A 13,633-nucleotide genomic window follows, 5' to 3' on the forward strand; every position below is an offset into this window, starting at 1 on the left:
CAACTATGCCTGGTATTCCTCGGAGGCTGGATGGTGGGTTTACGATGCCAATAGTATAGGTGCAATTCCCACGCTAGCTGAGGTTAACATAAAAGGATTAACCTTCTCAAATCTTGCCCCTGACCCAAGGCATGGTGAGCCTCAGGTTAAACTGCCACCAACTGTCTCTCTCTAATGAAAGAGCTGGCCTATGGTTTGGTGAGACTATGGTAACTTGATCTTTACTATCCAAGTTTTAACCAGGCCCAAGGATGTCGGTATCCAAGAATTAAATGAGATGAGGAGTATTCAGACCAGTGAGGCCATAGGATCTAGTGCTATGTATATGAACACCAATGAACATCATAGGGATATAATTAATGACAACCTAGTTCACAATACATGAACTTAAAAAAAGAAGCTACATTCTTAAATGGTGACAACTCTTCCCAGCATTACGGCATGAACATAAAAGACAACTTTAAACAAAATCCTTTTTATTTTCCGTTGGTTAGAAAAGCTGAAAACTGCTCACTCACATGAAGTCAACTCAGATATGTCTTTCAGCTTCATTTGAAGATTAACCTCAGAGACAGGAACAGATCACTGCATTTCTCAAATTGCAGTAGATCCTCGAGATCTGTCCAAGCAGCTGAAGACATTTCAATTTTCATCGAATAGGCAGAGATTCATGAAACATATAGTCTACGAACAACCTTGTGCAACATGTGTAGAATCACATTAGGCAGCAAGGTATCAAATGGTTCTTCTTTGGAACAATACATTAAACATCATCCTTCTGCATGTCAGATCTTCACACAAGTCACCACCATCTCAGGATTAATTTTATCCTCCTCTTCCCTGTCACTCCATGCCCCCTCTCCTAATAAAATCCTGTCTCAGTTAAAAGCCAACACAACGATCCATTCTTGTTTCCTGTCATGAGAATTGAACAACGTATTCTGACTGCAATAAGATTAAGATACCAACTACAGGAAGGACGCATATATTCAAAGCTAAAGTATGAGGCAAAAGTTCAGGCGAGAACAAATAACAGGAATATCATAAAAGAAATCACTCCCTAGAAAACAGAATTAGCTGACAGAATAATTTGTGGATGTGCGCTGTAATGCCTTATGCGGCTCAGACATTGGAAGCGTATCTCCAGGTGAACACTTACCAAGAAATGTTCTTAATATAAACAGGTTTTATCAAAACCCCAGATCTCAGAAGCAGCTATTTTGTTAGCATAGCTGGTTGGAGCTAGGGTCTAAAGAAAAACCTCAAGGCAAATCTGCTAAACAAAAAAACTGATGAATAATGGGTTTGTCACAGAAGGGACAGAGACTTCTGATCATTGTGGAAAAAGTTTTGTTTCAAACCTTCATGGGATGTGGGTGCTGTTGCAAACACCAACATTTATTTCTCATCCCCAATTACCCAGAGGGCAATTATGAGTCAACCACATTATTATGGGTCTGGAGTCACCTATAGGCCAGGCTGGGTAAGGACAGATTTCCTTCCCTCATGGTCATCGGTGAGCTACATGGGTTTTTACAATAATTGACAGTTGGTACATGGTCACGATTAGGTAAGCTCCTCATTCCAGACTATTTGTTTTGGATTCAATTCAAATTCTACTATCTGTTAGCCTGGGGGTTCTGGTTAACTAGTCTAGTGACATTACAACGAACCCACCTACTCTCCATAACCACCATAAATAGAGCAAAGGTCAAGATGTTTCAATGCAAGATGCACAAATAAGACTTTTAAAATTTAATAGTGAGTAAATTTACCTTAAAAAGTAGATTGCTTTTATTCAAACAGCAATGGGATTTTACCCAATTGCTTTCCTTACAATAATTTAAAAACCCATATGAACAGATACACACCCACAAAACAGACAACTGGAAAACATTCCCAATTATCTCAAGTATCTTGCATTCAGAGATATACGAGAGGCACTTTGTGGGCACTCAAGTCATGAACCACATGCAGCTTGAAATATACCAAGCGTCTTTACAGTTTAAAGCATAGGATGAGTGCCTGAGGTCACAATTCAAATTTGTCAAAGGTATTGACTCTTACGTCTGAAAATCATGACCACCAAATAAGAGTTCCTGAAATCTTGCCCATCCTTGATCTCCAGATTTGATCCGTTTGTCATTGAAACAACGTGGTTAACTATGCAGTTCAGCAGTTATGCACACGAAGGATATATCAGGTTGTAAATCAGTCAGAAAGTTGGGCAGAGAAATGGCAAATGGAGTTTAATCCAGAAAAGTGCAAGAATATGCATTTTGGAAGGTAAAATACAAGAGGAAAGTACACAGTAAATGGCAGGACCCTTAGGAGTACTGATTTACAGATTTATTCTTGCAGTGCTAGTGCATAACTCCCTGAAAATGGAAACACCAAGTCCATAAACGTGGTAAAGAATTTTTACGCATGCTTGTCTTCACGATGTAGAGCATTGTGTACAAAAGTTGGCAAGTCATGTTGCAGCTCTATAAAACTTCAGTTAGGCCACTTTTGCAATATTGTATGCAGTTCTGGTTGCTACAGTATAGGAAGAATGCAGAGACTTTATAGAGAAAGTGCAAAAGAGATTTAGCTGGATGTTCAGGTAGAGGGGTTAAGTTGAGAATGGCAACATGGCTGGCACAGACACGGTGGGCCAAAGGGCCAGAACTGTTCCATGATTCAATCCCACGTGGAACTATAAAGATGCCTACATGGCCCAACTCCAGCGGGGCCCAGAATACGGCAACTAGTGGGCTAGTGGTTATTTAACTTGACTCATAGTACAATGGCTTAGACTATTTGACTAGACACAGAGATTCAAATCCTAATTCAGCAATCAGTTAAAAAATAGGAGAAAAAGAAGACACTTACTATTGCTTGGACGACTTGAGTTTTGATGGTCTATGGATATAACAATGGACTTATTTCCAGCTCACGTTTTCTACAGTCCTTCAAGTTTTATGGAAACGCCTGAAGTGGTTCTGGAAAAGAAGGGATTTGAAAAAGTTACTGTCGACGTTAGAAGTATATTTTTCAAACATGGTTCAAACAACTACTGGTAACTTTGCTGTAGACCATGTGGGGCTGTTTGAGCGATGACTGGCTTGGAGAGAAGCTAGTTTGATCTGGTCTTTAGTTAACGGACAGAAGGCTGCAAGGAAGGCCTGCCCAGCTAATCTCATCTATTTACAAAAAGAAAACACACTCACTCATCGACCTCAGAGTGAAACGGATTTGTTCTTCTGAAAGACTGCACTTGTACTTCCTGAGCAAGCTGTGTCTGCAGATTGTCCAGATAAACACGACTGATGATTTGAGCACACGTGTGAGCACACTCTATGCTTTATTCTTTTGAGAGGCCAAAGACTTAAAATCAGGAGGAGACCTTATTATGGCTGGACTAGTTAGGAAATGCATTTACAACTTTTAATCAATTAAATAGAAATGAGATAGCTGGGTAGGTGATGTGCTGCAGCTGTAGTATGTGGGAGCTGCTCGACACTGGCATGATCCATGGTGTCCACATCTATGCCAAGTGTTGTAGGGAGAATCAGCAAATTGACTAAAACACATTGTACAGAGCCACATATAATAGGGGAATGGAAGAGTAATGTGGTAGTAATACCGGACATACTGAAGTTAAGGATCTCTCTTCTGGGCTGGAGAAGAACTCAGGATGGGAAGTGACAGTTCCAGTTAACATAATCCACGTAGGTACAGCAACATAGGTGGGACAAACAAAGAAATTTAAGTGATTGACAGCTCAGGCTAAATTAATAAGCAGAGCCATAAAGATAATAATCTCAGGATTATTATCAGAGGCACATACAAATTTGTATACACTAAATAAGATTACAGTGGTAAATGCATGGCTCAAAGATTGGTATGAGAGAAATGGATTCAGATTCATGAGGCACGAGCAGCATTCCAATACTGGGATAAGAAAGAGCTATTCCACTGGGAGGGGCTTCATTTGAACTAAACGAGATCAGAATCTTGGCAAACTCAACAACTTAGGATGTAGATGGGACTTTAATTAGTGCTGGGATGGGTCTTCAAGTGAAAGCAAACTTTAAAACAATTTTTCATTAAAACAAACTACAGCAGAGGTACAGGAAAATGAAGGTGCGAAAGAGAAGGAAAATGTGACAGAAAGGCACAGAAATTGGAATTACAATTAATAACAGTAGCAACAACTCAAAGATAGAAGTTGTACATGCAGCATTTGCAATAAGATAGGTAAACTGATGGCTCAATTACAAATAAATGAATGTAACTTGATCATTATTACAGAGATACAGTGACGGGGTGACCAAAACTGGGAACTCAATATTCAGGGTTATTCAACATTCCAGAATAGGGAAAACACAGAGGGAAAAAGGAGGTGGAGTAGTGATAGTAAGAAAGGATAGCATCAGTGTAGTGGCTAGTATTAATACAGGAGGATTACATCGGGAGTTAGAATCAGTTTTGATGGCAAGAAGGAACAGCAGGGGTAAAAAGTCATGGCTGGGAATCTTCTACAGGCCCTTGAAGAGCTGGCTCAATGTAAAACAAAAAGTTTAGCACAGGAAATAGAGGTGTGCAAGGAAGGCACGACAGTTGTTATGGGCTATTTTAATCTGCATATTGACCTGACAGCTCAGACGGACAAGGGTTAAAAAAAAAAGGCGCGTCAGTGATTATTCCTCAGAAAAATATGTTGTACAACCTTCCTGGGAAAAAAGATATTTCAGATTTAATAATGTGTAATGCAGGGAGCATTAATAGGAGTTCATGGAGTTATGGGCCCCCCTGCAGGGACATTAGGGATCACAACATGGTAGAAATTGAGATAACAAGTTGTACAGCTGGATGAAAGCTGATGTTTCCGGTCTGTTTCCAGACCCAAAACATCAGCTTTCCTGCTCCTCTGATGCTGCTTGGCCTGCTGTGTTCATCCAGCTCTACACCTTGTTACCTCAGATTCTCCAGCATCGGCAGTTCCTAATATCTCATGGTAGAATTTGAAATTCAAATTCAGGGACAGCAACTCGAGTTTCAAACCAGTGTCCTCAACTTAAATAAAAGGAAATGCCAGAAATATGAAGATAGACTGGTCTAAAAGTATGCTGGGAAAATAGATAAAAAAAGGGGAAGTCAGGGGAAGAGCAATGGCAGACATTTCAGCAGGTATTTCAAAACATTCTGCAAAAAACTGGAGATTCTAGTCAAAAAGAAGTTCTCAATGAGAAGGATGAACCACTCTTGGTTAACAAAAAAGGTAGTCAAGGAGTGTAGCCAATTAAAAACTAAATGCATACAAAGCAGTGAAAACTAGTGGTAGGCTATAGGTATGAAGTAATTGTTTTTAGGCACCAGAAGTTGACAACTAGAAAGCTAAGATGGAGAAAATTAAGTTGGAAATTAAACTGGCAAGAAATATAAGAACAAATCACAAGAGTTTGTACATGTGTACAGAAAGAATAGCTAGAGAGTGAGTGCAGGGCTCTTGGAGAATACACCTGAAGATGGATAATGCAGAGCAGGGAAACTACATATAAATTTAAAACATCTATGGCAGAGAACGTGATAAATAACAAAGATAACATAAGCAAAATGCTAGTGGGGGGCAAGTCTTGGAAACAGTCTCTATTACAATGTACTTGACAAACCAATAGGACTGAAAGCAGCCAAGTCACCAGCACATCACAGACTACATCCAAGAGTTTTTAAAAGAAGTTGCTACAGAGATAGTGTAGGCCCAAGTAGTAATATATTTCAGGAGGATTCCAGCAGATTGGAAAACTGCTAATGTGATACCCTGTATAAGAAGGAGGCAGTCAGAAGGCAGAAATCTACACGCAAGACAGCCTAACATCCATTGCTGGGTGAATGCTAGAGTCCATATTAATGGAAGAAATAGAAGGGCATTCAGAAAAGTTTAATAAAATCAAACACAATCAACACTGCTTTGTGAAAGCGGAGTCATGTTTGAAATTTCCACTAGAATTCTTTAAGGATGTAATAAGTAGTATAGATAAAGGGGGAACCAGTGAATGCATTGTATTTGGATTTCCAGAAGGAATTAAAATACTGTGCCACACAGAAGGTTATTGTTTATAAAAGAGCTCACACTATTGAGGGACTAATGGTTGGTTAATACATAGAAGGCTGGGCATCAGGATTAATGGACTTTTTCAGGTTGTACAGACCATAACTAATGGACTGCCACACCGAATGAGTTGTAAGGCCTCAGTGACTCACCATCTTTATTAATTACTTGGAGAAAGGGACAGAATATAATGTATCCATACTCACTGATAAAGTAAAATAGGTGGGAGTGTGTGTTGTAGTGAGTTCATGAGCAATCTGCAAGAAGAGATAAATAGGTTGAAAAGATGGGCAAAACCTTGGCAAAATGGAGGTCAATACAGGAAAGGGGGAGATCATGCACTTTGCTAGGAAGAATCAAAAGGCAAACTATTAAAAATAGAAGTACAGCAGAAAGAAATCTGAATGCCCTTGTGCATGCAACGCAAAAATGTTAGTTTGCAGGTACAGCAATAATCAAGAAAGTGAACGAGATTTTGGCCTAATTGATAAGGGGGTGCAGATTAAAAATAGGAACGCCTTTTTAAAGTGTATACAGTGTTAAGCAGCCACAAACATGAATACTGTGTACAGTTTTGGACAATATTATTTTCATAACGATATACAGACATTGAAAGCCGTCCAAGAGATTCACAAGGTGCTTTCCTGGAATGAAGGAGGTGGCTCATCAAGAATGGCTAAACAGTTTAGGCCTTTATTTATTAGAGTTTAGAAGTATGAGGGTGATCTTATTGAAAAACACACGACTCTAACAAGAAGTAGGAGTCTGACAAGGTACAGTTTGAGATGGTATTTCTACCAGTGGGGAATCTCAAACCAGGAAATATAGTTACAAAATAAGCTGACATTCATTTAAAACAAGAATGTGAAGGCATTTCTTCCCCCAGAGGGTAGTGAATGTCTGCAATGTTCTACCCTAGAGAGTTGTGGCTAGATCACTCAGAAGTATATGAACAAGAGCTGGATAGATTTTTGAAATAATCAAATAAGTTGAAGGCCAGTCTCCCAGCCTGCCTCAATCCCCTGCAATTTGCCTACCGATGTAACAGGTCCACAGCAGACGCCATGTCCTTAGTCCTGCACTCATCCCTGGAGCATCAGGACAACAAGGATACTTATGTATTACTCCTACTCAACTACAGCTCCAGCTTCCACACATAATCCCCTCCAGACTGATCTCAAAACTCCATGACTGGATACTTTACCTTCTTTTTTGCAACAGATGCTGCCACAAGCTGTCAAGTTTCCCTTGCATTTTCTGCTTGCATTTCTGCTTTATGCTGTGATCCCAAAGCAGACTGGGAAAGAAGTGTCATACACCCCTCAGTCATAGCAAGGCAAAGACATTCATCAAGAGTACTGGATTACGGAATTGTCCTCAAAGCCCACTTGCTTTGTTTCTGTCCTGTAGGAAAGGACACCCTACAGTTCTTACTTGGTCTGTATTCTAAATCTACAATGTACTTAGTCCTAATTGCTCTCTGGAGGGAGATAGTAGGGAGTCTTTCAGTTAAGGGTGGTTATGATGGACAAGAAAAGCTGGGCCTTGTCATTGACACACATATCCTATAAATGGTCTTTTTAAAAATCCAAAGACAACTGGACCAAGGTAACTTGTGTGTCATCAAATAATATAATTTGGAATGAGTTGGAATGAGCATTGGGGACCCAGGTTCGATTCCGCCGTCAAACAATCGTCTGCAGTGTTTGCACATTCTCCCCGAGTCCACGAGGGTTTCCTCCGAGTGCTCCGGTTTCCTCCCACCGTCCAAAGATGGGCAGGTTAGGTGGATAGGCCGTACTAAATTGCTCATATAGTGTCCGGGGATGTGCAGGCTAGGTTGGCCAGCTTTGGGGAGTGTAGGTTTATGGGGTAAGGGAGTTAGGTCTGGTTGGGATGCTCTTTGGAGGATCTATGGGACTCGATAGGTACACTGCCACAATGTATTGATTCTATGAATTCCTCTGCAAAAACACAGGGCTGACACATGGGTTTTGGTGTTTACAAACTCATGCATTGTTGCAGCTCATTTCAATATGGAGCTGAATCCCTTAATTAATTCACAGGATGTGGACATCACGGGCCAGGCCAGCATTTATTGCCCATCTCTAACTGCCCCTCAACAACACGGCAAGCTGCCTCGTGCTGCTCTATATAGTAGACGCACACAGTGCGGTTAGGAAGGATGTCCCAGGACTCTGACCTCAATGACAATGAAGGAATGGCATTCTAGTTTCAGATCAGGACACTGTGCCCCTAGGAGAGGATGGTGCAGCCCAAGTGTACCTTTGCTGCCCTCTAGGTGTTGGAGGAGGTCAAGGGTTTGGAAGGGGAAGCTTTGGCCAGTTGTCGCAGTGCAATACTCCAGCAACTACTTTGTGTGTGAACTGTAAGGCCAAACATGTTTTGAGCCCTTGCTTTTCCGATTGCACTGAAGCATCATCAAGACATGTTTTCAGTACGCTATGAAAAATCCCAATGAGCGTGTGTCAATCGACTGCTTTTATTTGGTTAATTAAGTGACGGTGAGAGTGGGTTGAAGGCAAAAAGGTCATTGAAGGAGTATTTATACTGAAAATTCACCTTTAAAAGAAAAAAAGTGTGGATACTACCCAAAATATTGGTCACACTGCAACTCTAAAAAGATATCTAGGACCTCTCCCACATACAAAATTAAAATACAAAATACCCAAAAAGCCCTGCAATTTGAGTCAAAGGTTGACCTCCACTGAGACAGTGTCATTTGAGAGTTGACCTTCCCCCTTTCAAAAATGCAACTACCCCACATTCAATCAAACCTGTGTTCTACATACACAACATTAACCTTTATTTACACCAGGCATATCCGCAGTTTAAATAACATTTTGCTCCAGTGACCCAGACATCCATTTTTCCCAGATTTTGCTCAATTGCTGTATAATTCAGCTGAACAACTTCTTCTCACTAACTACAAATCAACACAGAAAGGAAAGCAAGAACATCAGTTGGCAGTGTCACAATAGACACCTCTCAGCCTCAGTGCTGGGAGCATCTGCAGTGTCAGCAATGGACAATAGAAAGGTCAGATCATTATTTACTGAAGTCTGTCTCGGGCAACCTCAAAACACAGTCGGAATACTAAGTTCCTCAGAAATCAAATTCAATGCCAAATTCCTGCGACAACACTTCCTGTTCTCACAAGCATCTTTACATTGCACTCAAGCCGTCAATTTCATTTCTAGAGACGAGGAAATTCACTGATGAACAAAACACAATCCAAGCTCATTCTCTACAAAAATAAAAGGCAAAAAAGATTGCTGATCCAGCCCATCACACCATGGTTCCCAAAACAGTAGTGTAAAATATATTGTCAACAATTAAACAGACACAGTGATGGGTAGTGGCTTGCCATTAAAGAATGTACCAAGTGGAATCCAGGCACACCATGAAGAATTTGACAGTTCGTTTATAAAGGAAGCATCAAATCGCCTATACATCTTCCATACGAACATTCCTCTCATAGTTATGCCTTGTATCAATTTACTTTGATTACATCAGCTCCACAGGACAAACAAGTTTCACAGCCCAGGGCTTTATTGCTTTACAGGAATTGTTGGCAGTCCTGACACATCAAGAAGCCGCAGGACTACAGGGTAATAATACCAGAACCAATGGAGGTTAACAATTAAAAGGCTTTTCACTTAAAATAAGGTTCAAACTGAAGGACAGGATGATGCAATGGTTTAATGGTGGTCCGAAAACTGAGATGGGTGGCTTTTTATCAACAATAGTGTCAAAGGATATGGAACACACAGAGCTGAGTGTTCATCACCTGTGATCTACTTGACTGTGTTAGGTGAAAGATGGTATGTTAGTGAAAGTAGGTGTGCTAGTGAACTGAGGGTCTATGGGTTTGAGCATGTTGTGCTTTAAAGGTAACAGTCAAATAACCACCCACTAGTCACACTTGCATTCCAGGTAAAAGGATTCTCTCACTGAGTATTAGAATCCAACTAGTTAGCAAACCAATCTGAAAGAAACAGGACAGGGAGGAGTGATTTGCCTCAAAATATTACCAACCAACAACCATCGAAAAGAAACGAGACAAAGGTTTCAGCTCACCTGCAAAGCCAACAGATCCCAAAAATTGACTATTCAACTATTAACGTTGCACCATCTCCTCTCCATGAATGACCTAAAGACACTAATCTATATATTGTATAATCTTAATCATTCTTACTCTGTGCGCGTGCGTGCGCAAGCCCGTCTGCGCTCATCTTTCCATCTGTGTGTGACATTATTATTTCATCTCATGATTAGTAACTAACAAACTTACTCTTTTGATAACTCAAAGCTTAATTAAATCGGTTCATTTAAAACAAACTCATTTGCTCTGGGACGAAGACATCCAAAAGAGAGATCATTTTCAGATAACCTTGTTGTGACAAATTGAGTGGAGCAAGTGAATAAAGGAGACCCAGTTCATCCCTCCTTATCCAGCAATGAGGCATCCATCCAAAACCAGAATAACTTAGGAGAATTTCATCAGCGATCCAGTCGTAACAAGCAACTATAAAATTTGCAAGACCTCATAACCAATCAACATTGACAGGTTTACAGAAGAGTTAACTTTATACAATACATGCTCAGCTCCCAGGCTGCCATACAAATTCAGCCAGTGTGTTGCACTGAGTTGGAGACTGGAGGCTTTTAATCTCTGCCCAGTGATAAGCAAGCATTCACTACAAAACCAGCTTTTCCTGTGCAGATGCAGTGATAAAACTGAATTGTGTTCAGCATATTGTACACAAGGTCTGTCGGAGCCTAGGATTTCCCTTTTTAAGCGCCGCTAAAATTTTCCACAATTCTTCGGCGTGCATTGGGCTCGTGAACTCTCAGCAGGTGCCTCAGGGTCAGCTTGAAAGGCCAGAAATCTTGAACCTTCTCTAAATGAGGCAATTTACTTAGGAGCAAGGCGGGGGGGGGGGGGGGGGGGGGGCGTGTGGAATCCTGCTCTAAGTGAGAAAGTTCTACTGCAATATGTAAGAACATGTTAAGGTACGTTTGCTCACTTTGGCTAGCGCAACCTCACAGGCCCTGCACAAAACTAAAATGGAGCCAGCTGATCACTTCTCCTATACATAACAGAATCATCACTGCAGTGTGGAAGCAGGCCATTCAGCCCACAGAGAGTCCACACTGACCCTCTGAATAGCACACCACCTTTCGCTACTCTCTCCCAGTAATCCTGCATTTCCCATGGCAAATCCATGTTGCCTGCACATTCCTGGATATTACGAGCAATTTAACAACGGCAGTCCACCTAGCCTGCACATCTTTGGACCTGTGGGAGGAAACCAGAGCATCCACAGGAAACCCATGGAGACACAGGGAGAATGTGTAAACTCCAGGGAGTCACCTGAGGCTGGAATTGAACCCGAGGCCGAATTGAACCTGAGGCCCTGTTGCTGTGAGGCAGCAGTGCAAACCACTGAGCCACCGTGCAGTACAGAGAGACCAAATTTGTGCAGATTGTGGCCTTCTTTCAATTGTGACCAAAAAAAAAGTTCATAAGGCCATCGGTAGAATGGAGAGGATGCAACAAATGGGAAAAGTCAGGCAGTTTGTTTCTCTGGAACAGGAGGATGATGATTAAATCTGATAGAAACAGAGGAGAAAAAAACCCTTGGTTCAGGGGACAATCTATACACAAGACAGTATAGATTTAGGGGAAGGGGCAGGAGATTCAAAGGGGATTTGGGAAAATACATTTTCACTCAGCGATTGGTGGGAATCCGGAATGCATTGCCTGGGAAGGCAGTGGAAGATGGAAAATTGACAACTTTTAAAACAAAACTCAACGAGTAGTTCAAATATTGTATCCTTCAAGGGATAAATGCAGGAAATTGGGATTACCACACTGAGTCATAGCTATGTCAGTGCAGTCATAATTGGCTGAAGGGCCTTTTCTGCTCTGTATGATTCTATGAAAATCATGAGGTAGAGTGGATGACGAAAAACACTGGTGAATAAATATAAAAACAGGCACTAATAGCTAATTGGCCAATTTAGAGGGAATTTATTTTCTTGAAGCAACAAAAACACACAGAGTTCACTGCCACATGGACAAATTGAAACAGACAGTGGATGGATTTAGGAAACAGTTGGATGCAGACTTGAAGGAGAGGGGAGTAAGGAGCTGCAGAAGCAGACAGAGCATGGGCAATTAAATCAGGAACTGATTCATGTGAAATATAAACAGCAGTGTAGATTAACCAGCTAAATGAGCTGTTCCTCTGCAGTAGATTCTGTGCAACTCTATGCATGCTCAGAAATCACACATTCAGTAAATGGACTATGAAATTTTAGATCAGGATTATAGTGCAACCCTAAAGGAAAAGCTGGAAATGCACAAGGTTAGAGACTGCAGATAACTTGCACACAAACGGGAAGGGGCAAACAGTTCAGCTGGTTTTTCACTTTCTTCAGTCACGATCAGCCACGGCAAAGACCATGAGACACAAAGAACAATAGTAGACCATTGAGCCCATCAAGTCTACTCTGCCATTCAATGAGATAATGGCTGACCTGATAATCCTCAACTCCCACTTTCCCCCAAAACCCATAACCCTGAATCCTTTTGCTGATTAAAAAAAAATCTCTCAGCACTGCACGTACCCAATGACCAGCCTCAACCGTCCTCTGCAGTAAAAGAATTACACAGATTTGCTGCCCCTAAGATACAAGATTCCTCCTCATTTCAGTGTTTAAAACGTGCAACTCCTCACGCTGAGATTATGCCCTCTGATTTTAGACCCTGCCCATAAAGGGGAAAACAACCCTTCCATATCTACCTTGTCAAGTCCCCTAACAATCTTGTATATGTCAATAATGTTTGTCTGCATTCTCCTACATTCTAATGCATATAGGCCTAACCTACTCAAACACTTCTCATAAGAAACCTCGTTCTACACTTGGTTTCAGCCTAATTAATCTTCTCTTCCATATACAAAATTTCTTTATAGGAAATATAACTTTACCACAGACAGATAATTAAAAAGGTTTGCCAAAAAATTCTGTCTTTTAGTGTTAATTACAATTCCTTCCCAGGGCAAATAGAGGACTGGCGTGTTTACTCTGAGTTGCTCCGGTCATTGGCTTTGGTCTGGAGCTCTGGATAGTGAGAGTACTGTGTCCAACTTTCCTTCCAATTAAAGCAAACTGTAGCAGATGCCAGAAATCTGAAATAAAAACTACACGCTGGGGGAACTCAGCAGGTCTGGCAGCATCTGTGGAGAAAGAAACAGAGTTAACGTTGTGAGTCTGGTACGACTCTTTAGTCCAAAGAGGATTCAAAACATTTACGGTTTCTCTCTGCACAGATGCTGCCAAACCTGCTGAGTTTCTCGAGCATTTTATTCTGACTTGCTTTCCGTCACATTGCTTCCTACAGCTTGCAATAGCAAAAGGTGAGAGTGGGAGAGCACTTACTGGTTAATATTCAAACTATTTGGTTGTGTTATGAACATCTCCTCCTGGGTTGTCAAAGCCTGCAGT

The 13,633-nt window shown here is 41.1% G+C and overlaps 1 protein-coding gene across 3 annotated transcripts in view; it reads right to left on the reverse strand.

Moving 5' to 3' along the window:
* LOC125462956 (transcription factor SOX-13-like) overlaps positions 1-13,633 on the reverse strand; it is a 178,827-nt gene that overhangs the window by 123,770 nt on the left and 41,424 nt on the right. For all 3 annotated transcript variants that reach the window (XM_059653337.1, XM_059653338.1, XM_048553497.2), the window contains exon 2: positions 2,875-2,984. The gene's annotated coding sequence lies outside the window, so the exon portion shown is untranslated. The remainder of the gene's footprint in view (positions 1-2,874; positions 2,985-13,633) is intronic.

Source organism: Stegostoma tigrinum, chromosome 21, assembly GCF_030684315.1.
Source record: "Stegostoma tigrinum isolate sSteTig4 chromosome 21, sSteTig4.hap1, whole genome shotgun sequence".
Lineage (NCBI taxonomy): Eukaryota > Metazoa > Chordata > Chondrichthyes > Orectolobiformes > Stegostomatidae > Stegostoma > Stegostoma tigrinum.